At 36.9% G+C, this 7,515-nt stretch overlaps 1 pseudogene; it reads right to left on the minus strand.

The window, feature by feature from the left end:
* Positions 1 to 230: 230 nt before the first annotated feature.
* LOC109081265 lies at positions 231 to 1,483 on the minus strand (annotated as a pseudogene).
* Between the last annotated feature and the right edge of the window lie 6,032 nt (positions 1,484 to 7,515).

Below are 7,515 nucleotides of genomic sequence, written 5' to 3' on the forward strand. Positions count from 1 at the left end.
TTTAATGCTTTTATTATTGGTTCACCAGCAGCTGTGGCTCTATTGTATATCTCATTTAGTGTTTCTGGTGTCTGTTGTGGAGATAAATACATCTGACATGATTTCAGTGCAGGAGTTTTATTGAAAATGTATAAATTGTTGATTCATTTCAGTTTACAAATTAAAAGAAGCAAAGAACAAAAACAAAGAAAGATCTATTCATAAACAGTCATATGATTATGAGAGTCATATTCCTACATGATTTACTAAATGACACATGAATTAAACATTAAATTGATTGTTTTGTTGTTCATTTCTGAGAAGAACTGCAGTGTTTCTAAAACACACGTTTGATCTTCATGCTGATGGATTTCATACCGACCTCGAAACCCTTCCATGTTTTCCAAACATTTCCAATGGAACGAGGGTCATCTTCACCCCATAAATATATACCATTGGGGTTTGTACCGTAACAGTTTGTGTACCAAAATCCCCCGAGAAACTCTTTAGCACAGTTCTTTCCATCTTCATCTTGGTCATTATCAAAGGTGGTGAACTTCTGTCCGTTATGGAAAGATAAAGAGTCGTCTGCAGAGAGGAAAAGCTTCACTAAGAACAGTAACTCAATGGAAATGTGTTTTCATGAGTATAAATGAAAGTGTCCTACCTGCTCCTCCATCAGTGAATCCTGAAACTTGTAGTTTGTACCCATCAGCTTCAGGACCCACAGAGAAGAACGAGTACAGAGCAAAAACTTGATTTCCTTTAAAGTCCTCCAGATCCACTCTCAGCATGTATGTCCTGTTGCTTGTCAGCTGGTACATGTTCTCCAGCCCTGATCATACACACACATGAAGAACACGTTCAACCAAACACTGGACATGAACATCCACACAAACACACATACGCTGGGAGATCTTACCCAGCCCAGTATTCTCCCTCCACATTCCCAAATCCTCTCTTGTACTGATTCCACGGCTGATAGAAATTCACACTGCCGTCCATTCTCCTCTGAATCACCTGTGATGGGTTTATATAGAATATATGATTCATCATGAATGTGCTGATGTGTGTTTGATGATCTAGAGTCACATTCGTACCGTCCATGCTCCGTTGTCTTGAATATTCCCACCTGAGATCATCTCACAGTAAACCGAGACCAGAAGGTCTCCTGCTGGATAGATGGAGTAAATCCCACTGACTGTTTGTCCTGATTTATAAACATCAGAGCAGTCGACTGACGTGTTTACATTCTGACTGCATCCGCTCATATGAACAGCAGAGAGAAGAGCTGCTAAAAACACCAACATCTACAGAGACAGAGAGAAAGAGATGAACATCACACTAAAGAAAGCTAAAACCACCTGCAGTTATGTAGAGTTATTGATGAACTTACTGCCATCTCCTCAGTCTATAATCAGATGATCTCAGCAGAGATGTTTTTATATTTGTGTTGTTAATGCACAATAAAGCAGTAACTCACCGTTTGTGTTCTTCAGTCTGACACAAACACTCTTTATATCTGTCAGATTCTCAGACTCCTCCTCTGTGTTACAGAAGAAATTTACATTACAAAAACCCATATTTTGGAGGCAAATTAAATGCAAGTTAAACCTGCAGCCACAAGCTGTGCTTGATATGCTTGCAGTGCTTTGGCCCCGAACTGATGCTTTTCAGCTATATTCTTCTTACTATTCTTGAAAGGAAGTCTATGGCAGTTCATAGAACTGTTTGGTTGAAAGTTGTGAAAACTGGCATGTAGACAGAGGAGAGAGGAGAGGAGAGACATTAATCATAGCAAATCTGGCGTCTTTACTGCCAATCCTCTAGCGCCACCAGTGGGTCAAATATGCATTGATGTATACAGCTAATAACTTTTGAATTTGAATGCATAGAAGCAAGTTTTTTCCCCTGATTCTGGAGCTCATGTCGAGTTGAATGCACACTATGGGTGTGTCTCAATCAGCTCCATAGCTCATGAATGAATATACATGTTTGAATGTACATGCTCACTACACACTGGGACACTGATGACTCTATTTCCAGCAACATCACAACGTCACTACTGCTAATTATGAGCAACAATAGAACTGATTTACTTTTTGACATTATTTTTTAATGATATTTAAAGTACATTATGATAAATATTTTATTATTACATACAGTATCATACATCTTGGGACTTTTCAGAGAGCAAATGTTTCAGTGCACTCGCAGAAATTTCACCAAATTTTATGCCCTTACACTGATGATGGTTAAAGACTGAGATTTTTTTGTTGGGGCTTTGGATGGTTGCACCTGTATGGAGCTTATAATATGACTTAACTATTTGATTTGATTTGTATCGTATAAATTAGAATTATTTACAACTGGCATTTATCAAAATGAATATTATGTGGCATTTGACATAGTTCTGATTTTTATTTATTTATTTATTTATTTTAATTAAATATTGAACATTTGAAATTTAACACAAAAGCAGAGTTTTATAGACATGTATTTTCGAGCCTGTCCTCCAACAAAAAACGACCATATAGGTCGTTTGTGCAAGCACCTTATTACGACCTATATTTACGTTTTAAAGTTAAGCGGCCTCTAGCGGGCGTAAAAATAATGACAGTATCGCGTTGCGTCTGTCGTCATGAAATGATGTATAACATCATTACCAATCAAAACGCACATTTATTTAAATACAATGTGTGGACTTTTTACACTGATCTCACAGTAATTCGTACATATTTTACTAGGTGGCTTATTCGTTGGAATGACCACACCTAACCCCACCCCCTAAACCTAACCCTCACAGAAATCATGCTAAATTATGATTTATTGAGCATATACATTTTACGTGCACGTCCGTTCTCTGGGATCGAACCCATGATAGCATGGTTGCACATCAAGGTATAACGCAATAATCTACCAACTGAGCTACACGAAACGCAAATCACAGTGCAAATAAAAGAGTACAAAAACATTAATATGAAAACGACCTTTTGCCGATAGGGGCGCAATTGTAGTATACGCTCTGATGGGTCGTATTTCAGGGATTTGGACAAACGACCTATACGAGCGTATTAGTTGGAGGACAGGTTGGTATTTTCAAACAGCAAAATTAAAATTTTGTTCTGAATTCTTCGACTGCAAATATCCATATACAGCTTCAAGTTTTCAAGATGAAGAGGAAATTCGGAACATCAAATTCAATATTCTAAAATTCAGTGCGCAGAAATTCATATCGTTTAGAAAGTAGGTCAGAGGTAATCCAGTAGATTATTAGGGAGAAGTAGATGATCTCCGAAAAGTTAAACAAAGCATTTTGGCCAATTAGTAGTTTTCTGGTGTTCAGATCAGGTTGATCTACCTGATCATGAATTGCCCAGAGGTATCCTAAGTGATTCTTAAACATTTATGCTTTATATTTATATGTTAAGTTAGCATTCTCTGCATGTGATATTTGTCTGTTCCAGTGCCCTCTTCCTCTCTAAATCAATAAATACTTTGCAAAAATTTCACTGCAGATATTCTTTACAACTTAAAAGTAGTTAAAAGTACGTAAACCTCAATTATACAGTAACGTTAACAAATAAGCACAAGTCAACCTTCCATACCAAACAAGGCCACAGGGAGACGCCAAAGAACTGCATACAGAGATCCATGCAGAATAACTAAACACACCAAAATACATATGAAAAATTAAACCATTCTGAATATGTGGAGACTCAGTGATCATAAGTTGGGTATATGTCATCCAGTGGCGACTTTTCACAAAACCTTAGGGTATGACGGGGGGCGGGGGGTTATTAGGGTGTTGATAAATAAAACAAAAAAAAGGAAAAAGAAAGGGGATAAAAGTCAGTAATTAAACAACTCTGTGTCATTTAAAATTGGCTATATGAGAAACAAGCTCAAATGGAGTTAAAAAGGGTTTTTGCCAGCGAATGAGGAGATCTGTGTTTTGTCTGTCAATAGAACAGCCGTATCTGAGGCAAGTGCATCACATTATACGTTTTTAGCAACTTTTACAGGTTATATAACATTTATTGTTGCTATATGGGCGCTTAGTTTTTCTTGTTGTTTAACTTACTTGGACTTTTTCTGGTTATTTAAACGATTAAGCGCTTATGCACAGGATTTATAACGTACAAAAGTATATTGGCTAGATGGCAAATAACCTACTTCTCCGGTCTTCAAACACACAAAAACATCAGCCTTTACAGACATAGTGTTTGAGTAAAGAAAATGCAGTACTATTCAAACAACATCAGTTATTTATTTACCCTTGCATTGTGAAAAAGCAGAGATGTGTCTCCTCCAGGCTGTGCGCGGCACGTCAATCTGAATGGAGGCGGGGTGAAGTGACAAGGTTTCACTGAGAGCTTGAGGATCCAATGGCGTTACAAAGTTTTACTGACAAGCTCTCGTTAATACTTATAATTGGCTAAATATTTGTAAAACCCTCTGATTTAAAATAATAATAACAAATTATAAAAGAGATATTAAGTTTGGATCATTTTTTATGGCACACCTGACTGGGTTAGGGTATGGCAACTGCTTACTCTGCCATACGGAAACGCCACCCCTGATGTCATCAGTGAATACTTCCTCTGTCAGAATAAGCCAATTTAAAGCGTTTGATACCCATATGTACATAAACACCACTGATCCTCAGATACTTCTTCAAATCACGCTTCTTCGGCGAGCATCCTTTATAAAAAACTTGCTGTACATTAATTTGGACAACTTCATGAATAAAGAACTGTGTTCAAGCAGTATATGATGTTATAATGATCTGTGCGCCATAAGGGCACACACATACACAGTTTGTTTGCACATCAATAATAATTATGGACACATGCGCACTGTATGACTCCTGTATGTCACTATAATAGTCTTTACTTTGACCATCATCCATTAAAACTTTACTAGAGCGACACGACACTGGCTTGCTTTATATAAAGCCTACTGTCTACACTGAATGCTAAATTCCCAACAGCAAACGGATTCCCCGTTATTCCTGACTTATATACTGATTATAACCAATGGGCTCTACTGTCTTTTTTGCTTTCGTTCGCATCAATTCTAACTGAATCTTAGAATATTGATTTGATGTTCTGAATTGCCCATTCATCTTGAAAACTTGAAGCTGTATTTTTAAAAGCTGGATATTTGCGGTCAAAGAATTCAGAACAAAAAATTGCTGTTTGAAAATAGATGTCTATAAAACTTCAGTTGTGTTAAATTTAAAATGTTCAATATTCTAGTTAAAAAAAAAATCTAATTCAGAACTATGTTAAATGCCACATAATATTCAGTTTTGATAAATGCCACTTGTCAATAATTCAAATTGATACAGTACAAATTCAAATAGTTTTGTCATATTATAAGCTCCATACACCTGTGCATACCAGTTTTTGCATTGCTGTTTCTCGAACAGCAGCGTGGTGCTGATGGTTTTGTTAGGTGACATTTGCCTGCCAGATTGCCTGATAATCTGTGTAGCATTTGGAAGCTATTTCTAGTGTGCTACCAGACTGTGCTTGCTTTATGCATTTCCCAGCATGCTTATTTCAGCATTAGACACTCGGAGGATCAAAGAAGATATTTTGAAAAATCCGAACAGTTGATGGGCACCATTAACTTCCATAGTATTTTAATACTTCCACTCCTTTAAGTCTGAAATTCTTAACCTGGGTAAAATTTCTTCTTGTGAATCCCTGGGAGTAACTTTCACTTTGCCACAATCCAAAAACTAACTTTCCTTTCAGAAAATGTGTGTCATGAATGCAAAACACATATACAAGCAAGCACCCGAAGTTTTGAATGTTTTACATTCACAAATTGTTTGTTGAATGTGCATTTGCAAATCGGCATCTTGGATTTGTGTTTGTGTATTTTGAGACTTTCCAGAGGGGCATTCCAGAAAGCAAGTTATGTGACATAGCCCGGTATGTTCAAGGGTAAGCAAGTGGATAAACTCAGAGTTCGGTTCCAAAAACTGGAGGTAACTTTCAGGATATGTAAGTAGCCATAGCAACTTATTCTCTGAACATAACCTGCTCCGGAGTAGATCGTGTTTCAGGGTTAGTTTACTTCAGCGCTTTCAGCACATGCATGACCTGTTGACCAGACATATATATATATATATATATGATATGTTAAAGTTTTCCTCTCTCTTTGGAATGTTACAAGCTCTTGGTGCATAAAGAAGATCTGTAAAGTTTCAAAGACTAAAGTCTCAAATCCAAATATTCTTTATAAAAGTTAAGAGTCAACCACGCCCCCCTGAAACGGCTTGTTTAAACACACCCCCACATGACTACGTCACTGTGTGGGAAGATTTGCATAACGCTGCCCAAAGAAAGAATGCGTAACTTTTATTCCATGTTGTGGAGTCGCTGTTTCATTGTGAAAACGAAAATACTTTGTTTGGTCTTCCAAATGAGGACACGACTAGAAATCAGTGGTTAAGTTGTATTTACAACACTGTTCCAGAACAGTTCAACCCAAATATTCAGATGTGTGCAGTGCATTTTATGGAGGACTGTTTCCTGATCCTGGGAGAGAAGACTACAATGCCGGCTGTTCTGACTCACAGTCTTTTTTAGCCCGTTCTGTTCTCCCTCGTCTGGAATTGTTCATGTCAACCTTGCTATGTGATGTTTTTCTGTTTTCTTTTGATTATTAAATTAGTAAAATTCTTACTTCTGTTAGAGTAATAGAGTTTTAACTGAACGGTCCTTAAATGCAGCTTCTGAATTTCGACTCCACTATAGATGAAACAGACCTGCCAGGAACGTCTCAAAATACACTCACTCAAATCCATTCAGCAAACAATCTGTAAATGTAAAACATTCAAAACTTTGTGCGCACTCATATGTAAAAGGTGTTTTGCATTGGTTAATCACACTTTGTGAATGTAAATGTGGTTATGAACATGTGAGTTGCCGTTTGTAAATATAGAATTTTTTCTTTGTGAATTAGCTTACATGTTTATGAATCTTATCAGTCAGGTAAATATGTATTATGCCAATTACACAGCCAGTTTGAAGATATCAAATCAATACAAGACATCAAATTCTCAAAGATGAATAAAGAAGAAGAAAAAGAATAGTAAGATAACTGACTTTTAGAAAAATTGAAGTTGTGAACACACTTCATACTATGGGCTCATTCTGGCTGCAGAATCACACCGACACTTTTGCTGCAATCCTTTAAATACAAAACCCAGATAAAACCTCCACCAGATGGAGGCATGTACAAACAATTGCAATTTGCATTAACCCAGGTCCCAGAACTGGGTAGTTTACACCTCAATGGCAACAGAAGGTAATTTGCATGAAAACCCTGGAAGAGGGCACTCCCATTACAGTAAGCAAAATATCTCTAAATCTTCAAATCCTTATTACCTTTTAGTTTTCTTCTGTAAATGAGACCATTGTACCAGTCGCATTGAGACAATTTAAATGATACCAGACATGACTGTTAGTTCACTTGCATTGGCATTTTCATGTAATCATTTTGAGCAGACTGAGTAGA

Source organism: Cyprinus carpio, chromosome A1 (genome assembly GCF_018340385.1).
Source record: "Cyprinus carpio isolate SPL01 chromosome A1, ASM1834038v1, whole genome shotgun sequence".
In the NCBI taxonomy this organism is placed as follows: domain Eukaryota; kingdom Metazoa; phylum Chordata; class Actinopteri; order Cypriniformes; family Cyprinidae; genus Cyprinus; species Cyprinus carpio.